Source organism: Rhinatrema bivittatum, chromosome 4, assembly GCF_901001135.1.
Source record: "Rhinatrema bivittatum chromosome 4, aRhiBiv1.1, whole genome shotgun sequence".
In the NCBI taxonomy this organism is placed as follows: Eukaryota; Metazoa; Chordata; class Amphibia; order Gymnophiona; family Rhinatrematidae; genus Rhinatrema; species Rhinatrema bivittatum.
This window is the reverse complement of record NC_042618.1, coordinates 370,679,570-370,701,000: the sequence shown is the minus strand read 5'-3', so window position 1 is coordinate 370,701,000 and position 21,431 is coordinate 370,679,570. Positions and strand designations below refer to the sequence as shown.

Below are 21,431 nucleotides of genomic sequence, written 5' to 3'. Positions count from 1 at the left end.
GTACGGTAATGCTGATGGTTCAATGACTAGAACACTTCCCTTTGAGTCAGTATGTGATAGAAAACCAAAGCCCTTGTTTATTGAAGCATTAAGCATCTCAGACACTTTTCACAAGAAAGAGGGTGTGTAAATGTCATTATGACAAAAGTCCAGTTTGACCTGCTGAAACTCCTTCTAAAGAATGAATCAGAAACAATCTGATCTGTTGTTGATGATGAATCTTTTACTAAACAATGTACAGAACTGTAAATGTGTAGCACAAACAGACATCAAAATAAATTAAAACCATATATTTTAAAGGAAAAAACAAACTTTTGCTTGAACTAGCAACCAGATTAATGACAGCCCAAGCTATGGTTATTCACATACCACAATTTTTCTCTACGTAACGCATTTGTGAGTCTTCATAATATAGTTTACAATCCGTGGATAAAATAAAAGGCAGCAGATTAGCTCAGGGGTTCTCATTCAGCCCTCAGGGTACACCTAGTCAGTCAAGTTTTCAGGATATCCACAATGAATATGCATGAGATTTGCATAAATGGAAGCAATGCATACAAAGCAATGCATATTCATTATGGATATCCTGAAAACCTGAATGACTAGGTGTGCCTAGAGGACTGGATTAGAAGATACCTCTTATTTATTTATCATTTATGTATTGCTTAACAGAAAAATATCTTCCTAAGTGATTTACAACATAAAATTATACAATTAATACAATCACATACAAACAATAAAATAAAACCTGTTATCGAAAGGATCCTAATTCCTTTGCTCAATAAATATTTTTAAGTGTTATTGACATTTTGGCACTTTTTTTTCCTTACTGCTTTGTTGTACAAAACAGCCTTTTAGTGCAGCTGGCACAGACATTTATTGTCTCCCCCCCCCCCCACAAAGCTTCTGCCATTTCCTATTTCTAAGATAGTATAACTAAGTGGTATGAAGGACACTCATTGGATACAGAGCTGGAGAGATGCTTCCTCAAAGTTGAACCCTCAACACCTCTCTCTAACTGGTAGAGGTCATGCAGCAGTCTCCCCTCCCTCCTTAGGCCTAAGTGTAGGGGTGTAAAATCTTAATTTTAAAACTCTGGTTGTGTAATGGTGACTGGAGCACCTCTTGGGCCTCCTGCCCTAGCACTGCCATTTTCAAAATAGCAGCAGCCGACCTCAAGTGCACCTTTGCCACATCGCATGATTGAGCAAAAGTATGCTTGAGATCTGCTGGCACCAATTTGCAACTTTCAGGAAAGAAGTACCTAGAAGGCAGCTGCAGCCTAATTTGACCCTGTCTCTAGCTCCCCACAGTAACACTAGAAAGTTTTAAATGCTGAAGTGACTTAATGGCAAGGTTTTAAATGGTGAAACAACTTAATGGTAAGGTTTTACTTATTGGTTAATTGTTAATTTTTCTGGGGTCCCATGGAGGGAGCAGGTTTTTATTGCACCTCAGAAAATGGGTTGGGGGCTTTATGGGGGAGCCTGGCCCCTGTAAGAGGAAGGTTACCCATTTTTATTGGACTAAGTCAATACATTTCTTGACCAGCTTGCAGATGGCTCATTCTAGTCCATCCAGAGGAAGAGAACTCCCCAAAGCTGGTCAAGCAATGTATCAAGCTAGTCTAATAAAAAGTCTTACTGCCTTTACGAAGAGAGTCCTGCATCTCTTGGGTGCCCAGCCCAGATGAAAGGAGGCTGCTGCAAGAACATCCCCAGATCCTTCTCCCCATGGTGGATGGACAGGCAGGGCAGGGAAGAGAAGGCATTCTTGCAAACTCAGGTCCTGGGGTTCTCTACCAACAACTTTATCTGAGCACTTCTACTACAGCAGCAGCAGGTAAGCAGAGCAGAGGCTGCAGCACAGGCACCAGGAAGAGGATCATTCCGGAAAGGACTGGGCTGCAGAAGAGGAAAATGGGCATGGCTGGCCTGGGCTGGTGCTCACTCAGGCAATCAGGCTGGGACTGCCATTTTCCAAGCAAGGGACAGAAAGTTTCCATACCAAAAAGTCACCTGATCAGAGCTATGCGCCACATTCACTGCATCAATGTGGCTGCAGTTTAACAGAATGGGGAAGAGGCGAGAGGCTGTGGTGGCTGGACTGGAGGTGAGGGCTGGGGTGTGAAGCTGGAAAAACATCTCTTGCTAGCAGCACTGACTCCCCCATTATACCTAACCCTTTCTCTATTCAACAGAAAGGCAGCTTTATTGAGGCCAAGAGTGCATGCCACCCAAACTCCTGCACCTCACCAACCAAGGTTACTTTATTGTCTTAGTCCTATTTCTTATATTTAGATTCCTTTTTCTTTTTAAATTTGAATTATTGGTGCTACTGTCCTAATTAAAGCCTCCAATGGTTGCAAGCCTCATGTTTTCTATACTTTCATTCTAGACAGAGCCAAGCGAAGTGCACACACAATGGAGCCAGTAGTAGTTTGAATAGAAAAAGGTTTGTTTCAGGAAATAAACCCAGGACTTAAGGAGAGGAAAGGGTGTTTATCAGAATTCACAAAACTGTTTAACTATATTGTTTGTAGCTTAGATGATGGGGTGGCAGCCTGCAAATTCAGCCCTTTTTGGTAAATTCAAAGATCACTATAGCAAAGATGGATTTCCATGTAGAGGCCCCATTCTTCTGCAGAGTGTCCAGCACTTGCTCTTTTTAAGCCTACTTCACGACTCCACTGTTAAATTCCACACATGCGTACGGCGTTTGTTCCACAAAGTACTTCAGAATATAGATCTAAAAATAAAATAGAGCAGGGTTTAATACTCTAATATTACAAACATAAAATAGGTAGACTAATGGCTAATGGTCTGAACTGTAAATTAGAAACTGAAAATGGGTTCCTGGATTAAGTTCCTTGGGTATACTCACTGGCCCTGTGCAAAGGAAAGCCAGCTATTGCTCTAAGCATGATACTTATTGGTCATACAAGGAGCTAACCAATGTATTGGAGCTCTGTGGGGAACATCAGTTTCTCTTCAAGCCAGAGAATCTACAATCAGAGACCATGCATTATAGCCTCTCCATGCTCCCTGCAAAGGTGGTCTGATGGACCTTTCAACTTAATCAATAATCAGTGCAAGGAACCCACTATTCTACTAACAAACAAGAGAAAACAGAGGGCAATTTTTACCCACTGGAAGTTTTAAATTGCCCTCTCCTCACTGTGGGCAAGGAACCCACACTGTTCATAGTGTGGGTACTTTTACAGGCTAGAGGATGGAAATGAAAAATGAGGACTCTGTTCTCAAAATCTCATGCTTCAATAAGGTACCACTTACTTCTTGTCATCTAAGTAACACTTCAGTATGAGAGTAACCTGCATGGCGTGGCAGTTACTACCAAAAGCAACTTGCTGGGTAGACTGGGTGGACCTTTGGTCTTTATCTGCCATCATTTACTAAGTTACTGTGGGAACACGCCCCTGGATGCAGGAGGATAAAGCAACACTTGGAGGGCAGGTCCTAGCTACAGGATCACTTCCTGCCACACATAGGTGATGATGGTTTCCTGCCAGATGACCTTGTTCATTCAAAGCAGAAGGGCTGCTTGATGGGAGTTGGAACCACTCTATGTCCTTGAAGGTCTCCTCTATAGCTGTCTGCCTCAGTTCCTCCATACATCAGATTTGTTCTCTGAGAGCCAGGAGCTCTTTGGACTGGGTGCACACATATAACCTCTTAAATTCATATATACTTAGTCTCCATGATATGCAAATTTATTTCATGCATATTCATTGTGGATATCCTGAAAACCCAACTGGCTGTACGATCCCCCGGACAGATTTGGGAAGCCTTGATCTAGATCCACTGTGGGCTTTAAACAATTGAGAAAGAAATTTGCTGAGAAAGCAAAGACCTCTGTATCCTGCTATACAGCAAATCATTTAGCAAACACTGGGTTGCAAGAAACTTCCTGAACAGAAACAGAATTAGTGAGAGATAAGCCCCGGCTGGACCAGGAGAAAAGCAAGTTTGCTTACCGTAAACGGTGTTTCCGTAGATAGCAGGATGAATTAGCCATGCTGTATGGGAGAGCGTCGCGATCCTGAGTAGGCGGAGTTTCCTCAGCTAAGCACAGAGCTTTGACTCTGTGCGACTGTGTGGTCGTGTTCCCGCGCGGTTCCCTCACCTCTTCAGTTTCTTTGTAGCCAAGTGAGAGGAGAGTTAGCACACTATGTGTGACCTTTGTATGACTGTCTAGGGAGGAGGGAGGGATTGTATGGCTAATTCATCCTGCTATCTACGGAAATACCGTTTATGGTAAGCAAAATTGCTTTTTCCCGTCGATAGCAGGGCTGAATTAACCATGCTTTATGGGAGTCCCAAGCTCCCGGGTTGTGTCCCATGCATATGTATCTTTGACGTGATGGACAACAACCCTCTGAAGTAGTAGACAGTCTTATGTCTTTTTAAGTGTTGATAAGATTGCTGTGCCTAATGCTGCATCAGAGGTCGTTTGCTGCTGTAGGCAATAGTGAAGGTATGAATGGATGACCATGTTGCCGCTTTGCATATATCAGTTAAGGGAACCTTGTTCAGGTGGGCAACTGATGCTACAGTGGTGCGGATTTGGTACGCCTGAGGCTTTGAGATAAGTTTAATGGAACGTTTATTGTAGCAAAGGTCCGTTTGGAGACTGGTTTATTGTAGCTATAGTCTGTTTGGAGACTGGTTGTCCAGGATCATTCGAGTTAAAAGAAAGAAACAGTTGAGAAGGTCTCGAAGTGGATTGAGTCCTTTATTTATAGTAAGCTAATGCTCTTTTACAGTCTAGCGTGTGCAAAAGCTTTTCATGTTCATTAGAATGAGGCTTCGGCATGAAAATAGGTAGAGTTATGGTTTGATTGATATGAAAAACGATACTATCTTAGGCAAAAAAGAAGGGTGAGGATGAAGGGTTACTTTGTCATGGTAGAATTCTAGATAAGGAGAATAGTGAACCAAGGCTTCGAGTTCACTGACTTGTCGTGCAGATGTTATGGCGATTAGAAAAACTGTCTTCCATGTTATATATTTAATGTGGCTGTGATTTTAGGCTGCCTCCATTTTTTCCAACAATCCTTTCAATGTTGGTTCAATGCAAAATGACTCAGCCTATATCTTGCTAATCACCCATATGTGAGGGCTGGCATCCTGCTTGTCCTGGGAAAAATTTGAATCGAAAGTTTTTGGAGGTGAGCCACCACCACTGCTAGGCACTTTGTGAATACCCTTGGGGCTGAAGATAGGGCCAAAGGGAAAAAACCTTGTATTGGTAATGTATATTCGGCACTTGAAAACAGAGGTAACACCAAGAAGATGGGTGAATTGGTATATGGGAATATGCATCCTTTAGATCGATGGAACATAGCCAGTCGTTGGGCTGGATCAGAGGTAATATATTTTTGAGAGAAGTCATTTTGAATATGTTTGTTGAGTGATCGCAAATCCACAATGGGTCGAAGACCCCCTGACTTCTTGGGAATGAGGAAGTATTGGGAATAGAACCTTTGATGATGTTGATGAAGGGGAAAGCAAAATTGCTTACCTTGTAATAGGTGGTATCCCAGGACAGCAGGATGTAGTCCCCACATATGGGCGACGTCCCTGACGGAGCCCTATCACGGAAAACTTTCTGTCAAAGTTTCTAGAAACGTTTGACTGGCATACTGAGCCCACTGAGCATGCCCAGTATGCCATGATCCCTCGAGCCACAGGGGTCTCCCTTCAATCTCGTATGTAGCAATGAGCGTTAGCAAAAATAAAATAATAAAATGTATCGGACCCAACTCTGCGGGGTGGCAGGCGGGTTTCGTGAGGACTACATCCTGCTGTCCTGGGATAACACCTATTACAAGGTAAGCAATTTTGCTTTCCCCTTCATCAACATCATCAAGGGTTCTATTCCCAATACTTCCTCATTCCCAAGAAATCAGGGGGTCTTCGACCTATTCTGGATTTGCGATCACTCAACAAACATATCCAGAAAGAGAAATTCAAAATGACTTCTCTCAAAAATATATTGCCACTGATCCAGCCCAATGACTGGCTATGTTCCATCGATCTGAAGGATGCATATTCCCATATACCAATTCACCCATCTTCTTGGCGTTACCTCTGTTTTCAAGTGCCGAATATACATTACCAATACAAGGTTTTTCCCTTTGGCCCTATCTTCAGCCCCAAGGGTATTCACAAAGTGCCTAGCAGTGGTGGTGGCTCACCTCCGAAAACTTTCGATTCAAATTTTTCCCAGGACAAGCAGGATGCCAGCCCTCACATATGGGTGATTAGCAAGATATAGATAGGCTGAGTCATTTTGCATTGAACCAACATTGAAAGGATTGTTGGAAAAGATGGAGGCAGCCTAAAATCACAGCAGGTTGGATGTAGAAAGAGTTGGATTATACTGGAAACAAGTTCTTTAAAAGAGATTATCCGTAAGCTGAATCTTGTTTTCCTTCTTTATCCAGTAATGAGCTGCATTAAACAGTAATGAGCTGCAAAAGTGTGAAGAGAACTCCATGTAGCAGCTTTACAATGTCACAAATTGGCACTGAATGACAGTGTGCTACTGAGGTTGACATTGCTCTTACTGAATGCGCCTTTTTTTCGTCCTTGGAGAGGAAGACCTGCTTTGTCATAGCAGAACTCTATACAATCTGCTAGCCAGTTGGATAGAGTTTGTTTGCCCACTGGATTACCTGGCTTGTTTGGATCAAAAGAAACAAAGAGTTGAGTGGATTTCCTATGGACTGCAGTGCGGTCTAAGTAGTATGCTAGCGCACGTTTACAGTCCAAGGTATGTAAAGCCCAAGGTATGTACAGCCCTCTCACCTTGGTGAGAATGAGGTCTTAGGAAGAATATGGGCAAAACTATGGATTGGTTCAAATGGAATTCCGCAACTACCTTGGGAAGGAATTTTGGATGTGTACGGAGTACCACTCTGTCTTGTAGGAATTTCGTATAGGGTGAGTATGTGACAAGTGCTTGTAACTCACTAACCTTTCTAGCAGATGTAATGGCTATTAGGAAGATAGTCTTCCATGTGAGAAATTTAACATCACAGGAATTCATGGGTTCAAAAGGAGAACGCATGAGCCTTGTTAGCACTAAATTAAGGTCCTATTCTGTGACTGGTGGCCGTATTGGTGGTTTAAGGTGAATTAAACCTCTCATAAATCTACTGACAAGAGGTTGCACGGATACTGGTGCATCTCCTATTGTATGATGATAAGCTGAGACTGCACTTAAGTGTACTCTTACAGACGAGGTCTGGAGACCAGAGTCTGAAAGGTGCCATAGATAGTCTAGTAAGGACAATGTGGAGCAGGAAAAAGGGTCGATGTCTTTTTGTGTACACCACAAGGTGAAGCTTTTCCACTTCGAAGAATAGTTTTTTCATGTGGAAGGTTTACGTGAAGCTATAAGCACTTGAGAGACATTAGTTGAAAGATTGAGTGGTTGTAAGATCAAGCTTTCAACATCCAGGCTGTCAGAGATAGGGATTGAAGGTTGGGATGGTGCAACCTGCCTTGGTCCTGAGTTATGAGAGTGGGTGCTGTGCCCAGGCGAATTGGCTCTGTGATCGATAGGTCGAGATGTATGGGAAACCACATTTGTCGAGGCCAATACAGGGCTATGCGTATCCTAGACCCTTGTCCTGTTGTAGCTTCACTAGCGTTTTGGTTAGTAGCAGTATCGGGGGATACGCATATAGAAGAACTGAGTTCCAAGGGCGAGCAAAGGCGTCCTTGGCTGGCTGGTGTTTCTGTTTCTGCAGGGAGCAGAACCTGTCTACTTTGTGATTCATGTCTGAGGCAAATAAGGTCTATTGTTGGTTGTCCCCAATGTTGAAATATCCTGGTCGCTAATAAGGGATCCAGGGACCATTCGTGAGGTTGGAACTGACGACTGAGACAATCTGCAACTATGTTGTGAATGCCCGCTAGATAAGTGGCCCGGAGAAATATGGAGTGTACTAGAGCCCAGACCCAAATCTGTGCGGCTTCTTGACTAAGGAGATATGAGCCCATACCTCCTTGTTTGTTCAGGTACCACATGGCTACCGTGTTGTCTGTCTGTATAAGACCAGTCTTGTGTGAAAAGCAGTCCTTGAACGCATGTAGAGCATAATGTATAGCTCGTAGCTCCAGGAAATTGATTTGAAATGTTGCTTCGAGTTTTGTCCAAGTACCCTGGGTTTGGAGATTGCCTATGTGAGCTCCCCAACCTAAGGTGGATGCATCTGTAGTTAAAGTTATCTGTGGAGCTGGTTGTTGGAAGGGTAGGCCCTTGCGCAAGTTGTCCCTGTTTGTCCACCAAAGGGGAGATGAACGTAATTGGTGGGTTATCTGACCTGGAGATGACAGTGGTTGAATTGCTTGCATCCATTGGGATATTCTCATGGCTAATCTGGCCATAAGAGTGACCCAGTGGAGGCCATGTGACCCAGTAGTGTTAGAAAATGTTGAGCTGTCGCCTGTTTCTAAAAACGTAGCTGTTTTGCTAATGAGGAGAGTGTTTCTGCCCGATCTTCGGGTAGGAAGGCTCTTGATAGTAGGGTGTTCAATTCTGCTCCAATGAATTGCAGCCAGTGAGATGGAATGAGGTGGGATTTTTGGTAACTGATGAGAAAACCCATCGAGTGGAGCAGATTGATTGTGAGTCTGAGAGCTCCTTGTTGAGATTGACTTCTGATGAGCCAATCGTCCAGGTAGGGGAAAACGTATACACTTTCCTTGTGTAAGTGTGCCGCTACTACCGCTAGGCATTTTGTGAACACTCTGGGTGCTGAGGCAAGTCTGAAAGGTAGAACCCTGTATTGGAAATGCTGATGACCCACCAGGAAATGCAGATACTTGCGATGAAGAGGGAATATTAGAATGTGAGCATAAGCGTCTTGTAGATCCAGAGAACAGAGCCAGTCTTCTGTCTGAAGAAGGGGAAGTAAGGTGCCCAAAGAGACCATCCTGAATTTCTCTTTTTGTAGAAATTTGTTGAGATTTCGGAGGTCTAGGATGGGACGCAAGCCTCCTGTTTTCTTTGGAATGAGGAAATAGCAGGAGTAGAATCCTCCAGGGTACCAGTTCTACAGCTCTGGCTCTCAGAAGGGTGGCTAATTCTGCTTGGAAGAGAGAGATGTGATCTGTGTTTATCCAAAGAGACTTTGGTGGAGAGTCTTTTGGAATTGATAGAAAACTGAGTTGGTAACCTCGTCCATTGTTACCCTTAACCAATGGTTGTAGTAGAAGGAAACGCGACCTCCTACTGGTATGGTTGGGTCGGGGTTGCTAAGTTGGCTGCTGTTCTCTGGCCTTGTTTCAAAAACCTGCAGTTGGGCCTGTTTGCGCTGGCGGTTGAGGCCTAGTGGCTCTAAGTTGTCTGGGCTGAGATCTTTGTTGTGGTCGGGAAGATCTGCCCCTAGGCGCTGGTGGATAGTACCTTTTCTGCCTGTAGTACGACTTTCTGGTATCTTTTCTTAGTTGATGATGTGACACTGAAGAAGAGTCTTGTGGGACAACAGATAACTGATGCAGTGTCTCTCTATGTTCTTTAAGTTGGGCTACTGCATCCTGAACATTTGATCCAAAAAGGTTGTCGCCCAAGCAAGGCAAGTCCACCAACTTATCTTGTACCTCAGGCCTAAGGTCAGAGGCTTTTAACCAGGCCCAATGGCGTGCACTGATCCCAGAAGTTGCAACTCTTGAAGAAGTTTCGAAGCTGTTGTATGCAGCACGAACCTCATGTTTTCCAGCTTCTAGTCCTTTATGGACAATTGCATTAGTTACATCCTGGTACTGCTGAGGTAGGGAATCATAAGAACATAAAGACATAAGAACATGCCATACTGGGTCAGACCAAGGGTCTATCAAGCCCAGCATCCTTTTTCCAACAGTGGCCAATCCAGGCCATAAGAGCCTGGCAAGTACCCAAAAACTAAGTCTATTCCATGTTACTGTTGCTAGTAATAGCAGTGGCTATTTTCTAAGTCAACTTAATTAATAGCAGGTAATGGATTTCTCCTCCAAGAACTTATCCAATCCTTTTTTAAACACAGCTATACTAACTGCACTAACAACATCCTCTGGCAATAAATTCCAGAGTTTGTGTGTTGAGTAAAAAAGAACTTTCTCTGATTAGTTTTAAATGTGCCACATGCTAACTTCATGGATTGCCCCCTAGTCTTTCTATTATCCGAAAGAGTAAATAACCGATTCACATCTACCCGTTCTAGACCTCTCATGATTTAAAACACCTCTATTATATCCCCCCTCAGCCGTCTCTTCTCCAAGCTAAAAAATCCTAACCTCTTTAGTCTTACCTCATAGAAGAGCTGTTCCATTCCCCTTATTTTGGTAGCCCTTCTCTGTACCTTCTCCATCGCAATTATATCTTTTTTGAGATGCGGCGACCAGAAGTGTACACAGTATTCAAGATGCGGTCTCACCATGGAGTGATACAGAGGCATTATGACATTTTCCATTTTATTCACCATTCCCTTTTTTTTGACTGCCGCAGCACACTGAACTGACTATTTAAATGTGTTATCCACTATGACGCCTAGATCTCTTTCTTGGGTTGTAGAACCTAATATGGAACCTAACATTGTGAAACTATAGCATGAGTTATTTTTCCCTATATGCATCACCTTGCACTTATCCACATTAAATTTCATCTGCCATTTTGATGCCCAATTTTCCAGTCTCACAAGGTCTTCCTGCAATTTATCACAATCTGCTTGTGAATTAACTACTCTGAACAATTTTGTATCATCTGCTGCATTTGTAGATAAGCTGCTGCATTTGTGACCTCGTCTACAGCTGCTGCATTTGTTTCTAGAGATTTCTCTGGTACTGCGTCATGTAAAGTTGGTAAGACGCTATCCTGGAGTTAAGCATTGCTCCTTGGTAGACTTTCCTTCCTAGAGAGTCTAGGAATCTGTGATCCTTCCCTGGTGGGGTAGACGAATGAGGTCGTAGTCTTAGATTTTTTTCTGAGCCGACTCGACCACTACTGATTGGTGTGGTAGTTGTGCCCTTTAATAACCAGGGATATACTGTACTAGATATGTAGTGTCCATTCTTCTATTGACTGGCGGGACTGAACATGGATATTCCCACAATCTATGTTGTAACTCTACCAGGACCTCATGATTAGGGATGGCTAGGACTTCCTTAGGGGGATCCACAAATTGAAGAACCTCTAAGGTTTGCTGTCTTGTATCCTCCTCAGACACTAATATAAAAGGGATTGTGTCTGCCATATCTTTTATAAAAGTGGTAAAGTATAAGTCCTCTGGAGGAGACTTCTTTCTTCCCTCAGGAGCAGATGGTTCAGACATAAAACTTTCTGATGATGAATCAGTGTTTCTATCCTCCCAAGAGTCATATGGTGTATGTTTGGAAAGAGAAGCAGGAGAAGACCTCGGTGCTATCGACAGTACAACTGGTCTGGACAGTCCTGAAGGCCCTGGTTGAGGTTCATATAGTGGGGATGGACCAGGAGTATCTCCTATACCTGCTGGCTTAGTAGGGATAGGTTGTGATGGCATAGCACCGATGAGGGCATCAAGTTTTTCCATTAGTGGTTGAAAAACGATACATCTGGTTGTATTGGAGTCTCTGGTACAGGTACCGGCATCGGGAATGGTAATGGCATCAGCATCGGTGCTGGTCCCGGCATAGACAATGGTGTCGGCTTCGACGAGGGCACCGGCATCGGAGGAGTCATCGGTGTCGATGGATGTAAGTCCTGAAGCGCTTCTCATACTGCCTGGCGGATGAATCCGTTCAGTTCCTCTGTTATAGCTGTTGCAGGCAGAGCAGCTATAAGTGGTGGCAGTGAAGGCATCATCGGCTCTACCACAGGGCCCTGTGGTGGCTCGATGTCCGGCACCTCTAGAGGTGGGGAATGCCTTGGTGTAGCAGGCCTCGGTACTTCCTGTAGACGAGGTCTCTTGACTCCTGGCTGTTCCGGTGATAACAGGGCCTCCGGAATCGAGGAATGTCGATGCCGATTTCGATGTTTTAGACGATGTTCAGTGACTTTTTCAAGCCCGGACGTTAATTTTGTTGATGCCGCAGACGGGATCGGTGACGACCGGTCTCCCGAACCCTCCATGCGATGTTTTTTAATAATCAATAATCAATTTGTCTCCGGCCAGAGACAAATGGGTGGATGTCGATGTGGAAGGCAGTAACTGGATGTGGAAAAGGTGTTCCATCTTTTCCTGACATGCCTTTCATCCTTTGGCGGTCATTTCTGCACATTTTGGACACGAAAAAACATCATGGGATTGCCCTAAACATAATACACACTCAAGGTGTGGATCAGTAATTGACATAGTTCGATTATATTTAGGGCATTTTTTAAATCCTGTGGCCATGATAACCAGGACAGCCATCGATGGCTATCTGACCACAACTTTTTTGCAATTTAATATTTATTAAATTTTTCAATAATTAAACAAAAGTTTCAGGATTTTCCATAATACAATATTCTTATATCCATCCTACTTCCAAGAAGATACGTTGCTTTACACAATAAATCCAAAAACAAGTTTCACACTTAAACTCCTGCACATTACTGTAAAAAAATTAAGGAATGTAATGGGAGATCCAAGACAATATACAAGAGCATTATTTCCATCATTACAGTTATACAAAATCAAAAGGAGAGTTAGCAAACTCTTTACTGCCCTACTCTAGGGTTCAGCTCTCTCAGCTTCAAAATTATCAATATAAGAACGCAATTGTAAGGGATCATAATACACATATCTATTATTATTAATATACATCAGGCATTTGCAGGGGTATCTGACTGTTATTTTAGCCCCCAGTTGTCTGGCTTCTTGGCACATTTGTAACATCTGTCTTCTGCGTAACTGAGTACTTCTTGCTATATCTGGATATATTCTGATTTTTTCATCAAAAAACAACTTTTCTCTGTTACAAAGAAAGCATTTTAATACCGAATCTCGGTCTCCAGAAAATACAAAAGTACACATAACAGTTCCTCGAAATTCCAACTGATCCACTGTAGAGGATTCAAGAATTGCTGTTAGGTCATCCCCTATATTAATAGGGGGATTTTGTTCCTGTTGGGATGATACAGTTGTTTTCTTTACAAAATATATACTCGAAACAGGTGGTATAGCCTCTGTTGGAAATAAGAGGACTTCCATCAAGTATTTTTTAAATATATCTCGCAATGAGACATATTTAATAGAAGGAAAGTTAAGTAACCTCAAATTTAAATATCTTTGCGAGTTTTCTAAGTCTTCCAGCTTCCTCATTGTAATTGCTTCGCTTTGTATTAACTTTGTTTGGACTTCTTGAATTTTAGTTACTCTTTCTTCAACTTCTTTAAGTTTCTTCTCATGAGAATCCAGTACAGGTTTTAACTCATTATCTTTTTGCTGTAAAGCTGTTACTGCCACAGTTAATGTTGAAATGGCCTTTTCCAGCGCAACCAGGGCATTCCACACAATGTCTAATGTTATTACTTGTGGCCTTGATAATTTGAAACTGGATTCAAGGCTTACCTCCTGCCTCCGGCAGACCTCCGAAATCCTAAGCATTTCCTCTGCCGGTTTCTCTCCCCTTATGGTGGTTTTTGCAGCCGTGCTCTCAACCGCCCCGACCTGCATGGCGGCTCTCAGTTGTTTGTCCTGCTCTCCACGAGCGTCTGCAAGCCCAGCTGCTCCAACGGTTTCAGGCCCAATCGCAGCCACATCCGTCTGCTCCCCTGCCGGCCGTTCAGGTCGCACGGTCCAGGTCTGCTCAAGGGACTCACCGTGGATAGGGGGAGAGGGAGTATTGGGCGCCCCAGGACTCAGCGATGTTGATATGTCCAATGGCGTCTGGGCTTGCTCTATACCCGGCGCCTCCGTGGACCCTCTCTCTGGGGTGGAAGTTATTGCCGCGCCGAAGAAACCCTCGATCGTCGGCTGAAGGGGACCCGGTAAGGCGGTGGGTGTGGAAACCAGCCTCACCTTCCCCTTCCTCTTGGTATGAGGCATTCTTTACAAGGTACGTAGAAAAAAAAAATTTTTCAAGAGTGCGGAGCTCCTTCGGCGCGTCCTCTCCTTACGGCGCCATCTTGGATCTGACCACAACTTTTTAAAACTCGAATCGAGTCGGAAACAAAGAATTTACTCACTGGCCGGTGGTTGAAGAAAGACCCCGATGTTGGGAATGAGAAAAGAGGGATTTTTAATTTGTTTTCTAGACAAAGTTGTGTGAAGAAGTTCACACAGGGCTCCTGCTCCGCGATGCTAACTGCAGTGCGGAAAAACGAAGACTGAAGGGAGACCCCTGTGTCTCGAGGGATCATGGCATGCTGGGCATGCTCAGTGGGCTCAGTATGCCAGTCAAAAATTTCTAGAAACTTTGACAGAAAGTTTTCCGTGATAGGGCTCCTTCAGTGACGTCACCCATATGTGAGGACTAGCACCCTGCTTGTCCTGGGATAATGATACGTATGGACTGTTGAAGTTGTAGGTTGACCAACTCCGTTGTAAGGGATGTTGTGTGGGATTTTCCCATTCGAGTCAGAGGGATGTGAGGAAGAGAGGGGGTGGACTGAAAGTTCAGATGATAACCGTTCTTTATGATGTTGAGTACCCATTGGTCTGACGTGATAGACTCCTAGTTACTTAGGAAAAATTGAAGCCGTCCTCCTATGAAATTTGGTGGTGGTGGCTGTATCAATTTCAAAAAGACAATGGCTGCTTTTGTTGCCATTGCTGTCTAGGACGGCCCCTTGAAGCAGGTTGAGATGTTTCTGGGAAGGACATATGATTGAGGTCTGTATTGAGAATAGGGTCTATTGTATGGTCTTGCATAATATCGATGACGGTAAGGAAAGAACCGCTGCTGAGTTTTGTGAGACTCTGCTGGAGTTGTCAGGGAAAGTACGGCTGCACGTTGTTCTTTGTGTCTCCAAATTTATCTCCAAAGAGATTGTCTCCTGCGCATGGGATATCAGCAAGTTTTTCGTTTGCGTCAGGTCGAATTGTGCTTGCTCTAAGCCAAGCGAGACATCTGGCCGCTATAGCAGAAGCGGATACCCTTGCTGATGATTCGAATGACTCATAAATTGACTGTAGTAAATGTCTGAGACCTTCTTCTATATCCAAAAAGGATTGTGGAAGTGTTTTGTCCTCCGATAAACAAATTGGACGCAGCTTTTGTAGCGACTCAAAGAGATACTGAGTTGTATAAAATTGATGGTGTTGTATCCTAGTTGAGAGCATGGAAGAGTGGTACACCTTCTTTCCAAAGTCATCCAGGAATTTATTTTCACGGCCAGGTGGAGCATTTGAATGTAATTTAGTACACTTTGCCTTGGATAAAGCCGATTCTACCACAATGGAATGGCGAGGCAGCTGGGAAATGGTATAAATTGTGGAATTATGCATTTTATACTTGATATCAATCTTTCTGGAGTTGCCGTTGTTGAAAAGGGGTTTTTCCAGATTTTGAAGACAACATTGTCTAATACTGAATGTGGTGGTAAAGCAGTCGGTTCGGGAGGAAATTCAAAAATTTTTAAGATTCCTAGCATTTCTGCCCTGTGATCCGGAACTTTTCCAGTTTCTATCTGGAGGAGATTGCCTACCTTCTCAATAAATTTTGAGTAAGTTAAATCCTCCGGAGGAGAATAAGGTTCAGTTAGGCCCTCCGGTGGATCTGATGGCAATCCTGTCGAAGAGTTGGAAGAATGGATTGATTCCGGGAAACCCGGGCTAAGAGGTGGAACTGGAGCATGTTCAGTGTCTGGTTCAAATGGTTCGACATTAAAGGTGAAGATGGTAAACCTTGAGGGGAGTCCAGTAGTGATAGTTGTTTAGAATGCTCTAGATCTTGGAAAAAAGAGTTTAAGTCCTCCGAGATCTTAGCCATTGCCAATGCTGTCAGAGTACCTTGTGGGGGGGGGGGGGGGGGGGGGGGGGGGGATGTGCAGATTTTGCTTTGGGGCTTTTGTTGGAATTGCCGCCAACAAAATGTCCTCAGGCAATGTTCCTTTAGTTGTGCTCTAGGAGAAATAATGGGAGATGGACGAACCCATTTGGTTAACAGAACCTGTAAAGAAGGAGAGTGTCTCTTAGACCTAGAGACGGAGGAGATATTAGAAAAGGTACTCTCACTTAGTGGTGCCCCACCTGATGAGAGGGATTCCGAAGCAGATAACTCTTCAAATCAACTTCAGAGCTGACATGAGCTTGTTGTGAATCATGAGAGTGTTTTCTCTTTTCTGTTCTCTTCCTTGGAGTATGCTCCACGTGCAGTCTTTTTGCGCTATGAACGGTATGTGCCTCGTGCACTGCGGTTTTTATCATAGATGCGTCGTGTGCACCTCCCTGTGTCATAGATGCGCTGTGCACCGACTTCTGTGTCTGCGATGACTTCTGCACCCTAGATGCACCATGTGTCGACTTCTGTGCCCCAGATGTGGCATGTGCAGCTCCCTGCACCCCAGATGCGCCGCGCATCGACTTCTGCGCCATAGGTGCGCCATGCGTCAGCTGTGCATCATGCGCAGATCCCTGCGCCGCAGATGTGCTGATCCATGCTTTATAGACGCGTCGTGCGTTGCTCCATGAGATCGTTTTATCGGTGCGAGTTCACGCGGGGGGGGGGGGGGGGGGAGGAGAGAGAGAACGCGCGCGGGTTCACGGGGGGGGGGGGGGGGAGAGAGCGCGCGTGAGTTCGTGTATAATTGCAAGTGGAAGAGAGAGAGAATATGTTGGAAAGTGTATGAGAGGAAGAAGTGTGTGTACATAAGTAAGGGAACTTGTGAGTATGTGTGTAAGACCTTGTATTTAGGAGAGATAGGGAGCATGTGCATGTGTGTATGAGAGACAGGGATCTCGATTGTCTGTGACAGCCTCTGCCTATGAAAAAGATGGAGTGTGCGTGAGCCTATACATGTATGAGATAGGGAGCTCTGTACTAGATAAAGGAAAATTAGATCTTACCTGATAATTTTCGTTCCTGTAGTACCACAGATTAGTCCAGACACCTGGGTTTTGCCTCCCCTCCAGCAGATGGAGACAGAAAAGTTTTTTTTCAAAACAACCCTGCCATATATACCAAGGTGCCAGCCACAGTCCCTCAGTTTTATGTAATGTCAAAGCAGAATGGAACAAAACCAAACTACACAACTAACTATACTTCCATCAATCATAAGGCTCAGTCAAACCCCCAACTGGGAACAGAACCCGCTGAACCAATAGAACAAAAAACGATAATGTGGTACCAATATCCAGAAGCGATACACGAGCGGACTCTCTGTTACTTTAGTGTACACAACAGCGGACGGGGCTCTGGCCTGATCCGTGGTACTACAGAACGAAAATTATCGGGTAAGAACTAATTTTCCTTTCCTTGTATGTACCCAGACACCTGGGATGTACCAGAGCTAACTTACCTAGGGTGGGATCCGGAGAGGCCCGCTCGGAGCACTTCTTCCCCAAATCCCCTGGAATCCGAAGCCTGAACGTCTAATCTGTAATGTCTTGCAAAAGTATGCAAAGATTTCCAAGTAGCCGCCCTGCAAATTTCCTGAGGCAAAACTTGGTGACATTCCGCCCATGACGCTGCCTGGGACCGTGTAGAATGGGCTTGAAGTCCCACCGGTACGTCTTACCATGCAGCAAGTACGCGGAACTGATAGCGTCCTTCAGCCAATGAGCTATCGTAGTTTTTGAGGCCATACTACCTTTTTTTGGACCACTTCACAACACAAAGAGATGATCTGACACACTGAAAGGATTCCTCTAGATACCGTAGCAGAGCCCTGCATACATCTAGCTTTCTCAAATCCTTTGCAACAGGATCCGACCGATCCACCGCTGAGAAAAACGGGAGCTTGATCGACCGATTCAAGTGAAACACCACCACCTTTGGGAGAAAAGAGGGAACCATCCGCAAGAACACCTCTGAATCCGAAATGCGCAAGAAAGGTTCCCTGCAAAACAACGCCTGTAATTCCGACACTCGACAAGCCGAAGAAATAGCTACCAAGAACACAGTGTAAGATCCTTCAGCGTCATCCGCTTTATAGGTTCAAAAGAAAGAGCACACCTTGCCTATCAGAGACCAGGGAGGAAACGTACAACAAAATGTGCGTTGGCCAGGGAAGCACCAGGGCGTCAACACCCTCGACGCCTGTCTCCCTGCGACGACTGTAAAATCGCGGAGCCTTGGCATTCTTGAGCATGGCCAGATCCATACAAGGTGTGCCCCACTGGTTGCAGATGAGCTGAAATGCCTCCTCGGACAACTCCCATTCCCCTGGATCGAGATGATGACGACTGAGGAAGTCGGCCTGCACGTTGTCCATGCCGGCAATGTGAGATGCAACTGTTTACCAGATGTCGTTCCGCCCAGCTCATTAACTGCTGCTACTCCAGTGCCACTGGACAGCTCTTGGTTCCCCCTTGGCGATTGATATAGGCTACCGTGGTCGCATTGTCTGACAAGATTTGTACCGACTTTCCCCGAAGGAGCCGGAGGAAGGTTTGCAAGGCTAGGGTCACTGCTCTGGTCTCCAATCGGTTGATCGACCACTGGGCTTCCTCCCTGGACCACTGCCCCTGCACATACTTTTTTTTTTTTTTTTTAATTATATCTTTATTGGTTTTCAAAAAACATTACATATAAGGATTTCATACCTTACCATGGGTATAACATACACAATACAATTATGAAGAAACTTCCTTCTCAATCCTAACCCCTGTTTTTATGCTATACCTTATGTATTTACCATGCAATCAAAGAGATCATATTCAAAATAACAGGGCATATATTCCCATCAATTACTTTAAAAGAAAAAGGAAAGTGGTGAGATTAATAATAATTTCCTAAGTTTCCACAGATATTAGGTCAATACTTCCTTAGAAATAAAAAATTTTTCTAATTGCTCTGGCTCCATAAATACATACCGTACATTATCAATTGTTAATACACATTTACACAGAAATTTTATTAGTATTCGTGCACCCAAAGCACGGGCTCTAGAACATAGATTCAAAAATTTCTTTCTACGTATTTGTGTCGATCTAACAATGTCTGGATAGATCCAAATCCTTTCTCCCAAATACAATTTATTCCTATTCCTAAGGAAAATTTTCATATTATCTCGCTCCTCTGATACAGAAAAAGTTACCAATAAAATTCCCCTTTTCTCTATCTGCTCTTCTTGAGAAGTCTCAAGGAACCCAGGTAAATCATTCAAAGGGGATGATGTCGCCAAATTAGATTTAGATGTTTCTCCAATCACTACCTTATCTCCTCTTTTAACCACCTCAGGGAGAAAATAAGCTTTAATTATTAAAGGTAAATTGGAGGGGGGAGAAAGATAATACTTCCCGTAAATACTTATTAAATTGTTCTTTGGGAGATACAAGCTTGCACTTAGGGAAATTTATCAATCTCAGATTATTATATCTGTGATTATTTTCCAGACTTTCAATCCTTTTATCTATTCTAGAATCCCCTTGGATTAGGCCTACCTGAATCTCTTTCATCTGTGCTACTTGAGAATCTAATTCCCTTATCTTAATCGTATTAGTTAATACAACTGGATTTACAATTATAGACTGATCTTGAAAACCTTGAATTGATTGAGTTAAGGAAATTATCGTTTTCTCAAATACAGATATAGCATTCCACAATACATCTAAAGTTACAATATCTGGTTTTTTTTAACAATGTGATCTCCGGTATGACTAATGGAGCTCTCTGAGACAAAACTTCTAGTTCACCCATATCTGTTTTTCTTTTCCCATCCTTGGACAGCTGCAGAGAACTGCCTGTTCCACTCAATATCCCGATGTTAATTTCTTTCAGGGCAGATAAAACTTTCTCACCCTGAAATTGTCCATGGTTTATAACTGACGGACCTTCCTCGATCGCTTCTCCCATTTGAGACAACATCGGTCCGATGAGTGTACAGAAAAGCAGTTTTTTCTGCTTTTCTGTACACTTTCCCAGTGTCGGCTGAAATTAACGCCTGCCTTTGGCAGGCGTTAAATTCTGAAAGCAAAATGTGCGGCTTGGCTGCACATTTTACTTTCTGTATCGCGCGGGAATAACTAATAGGCCCATCAACATGCATTTGCATGTTGCAGGCGCTATTAGTTTCTGGGGGGGGGGGGTTGGACATGCGTTTTCCACGCACTATTACCACTTACTGTATAAGGGGTAAAAAAAAGCACGTTGAAAACGCAACGCACGTCCAACCGGGGGCTAACGGTGCACTCCGCCGGAGCGCACTTTCCTGTATCGGCCTGTATATTGCATCCGCCCCTTAGTTTGACAGTGAGGTGCGGGGGCAAAGATTGAACACTAGCACCTGGAGCACTGGAACAGGTGGGGATGTGCTCCACGGCCCCCCCAAAAAATATTTTTAAAAAGTTACACCCATGCTTCAGATCCTCTGGATTCACAAAGTCACAACAGCATGATCGGGCTTCACGTTCCCATGGCAATTGCAGCTGACAGCTAATCAGTTATAGGGATGTACCTTGTTGTAATGTAACTTTATGAACTCTTTGCACTTGTTAATGTTCCGTTTTTTGTTCACACCCCCTTGTTATATGTAAACCGGCATGATGTGGTTTTTAATCACGAATGCCGGTATAGAAAAAATAAATAAATAAATAAATGTATTAATTCTGACACTTTCAGCGCACGCACCCAGCGCCAGTTCACCCCAGGACCCAAGGCGGATCCTGATCCCGCTGCTCTCACGTATTCTGTGGACCCCAGTTCTTCATTAACACCTGGGGGTCTTCTATCTACGACTTGACTTAATCAGTTCTCCCACCCCATCCTTCCCCAATAGTGTTCTAGTAGGTCGGTCCGCACATCATAACATGTTATTTTCATGAAAAAAAATATCTGCAATAAAAATAGAATATTTCTTACCACCCTCACGGTATTTTATCTGCGCCCAACGTTGTATCAAAACATTAACCTAACTTACTCTCTTGTCAGGAAAAGTTGCACAATTGAAATATGAGCAGCAGAAGCCCTTGAGAAGCATGCGCAACTTTATTAGGCACTGCGGAACCGGAAGCAGCAGTTGGATTTCGGCAAGACTCGCCGGTAGACAGCTTGTGACGTCTCATATTGGTGCGCATGCACGGAGCACCGCCCCCGTTTTTCCACACTGTTGTCAAAGCTGAAAGTGGAAACGAGGAGGGAAAGAGTTATAGCTTCTTATCGGCGATAGCTTAATGAACCGTCCCCGCGCAGGAAAAAAAAACCCGTTTATAAAATTTTAAAACCGCTAAATTTGGCGGGAAAACTGCCTACTTTGTAATACTGATTTGAGCCTATCTTGACGGTAACAATCCAACCCGTCTCCGTAGTTCTGCCCATTGGTTTGGTGGGTCCCACGTTGTGGTCTGATTGGCTATAGGA

The 21,431-nt window shown here is 43.9% G+C and overlaps 1 long non-coding RNA gene across 1 annotated transcript; it reads right to left on the bottom strand.

Moving 5' to 3' along the window:
• Window positions 1-203: 203 nt before the first annotated feature.
• LOC115091039 lies at window positions 204-21,421 on the bottom strand. The gene is made up of 3 exons (XR_003856590.1): window positions 21,324-21,421; window positions 20,992-21,189; window positions 204-2,748 (listed from the first exon to the last, which is right to left on the bottom strand). It is a non-coding gene; the product is annotated as an uncharacterized LOC115091039 (long non-coding RNA).
• Window positions 21,422-21,431: the final 10 nt, after the last annotated feature.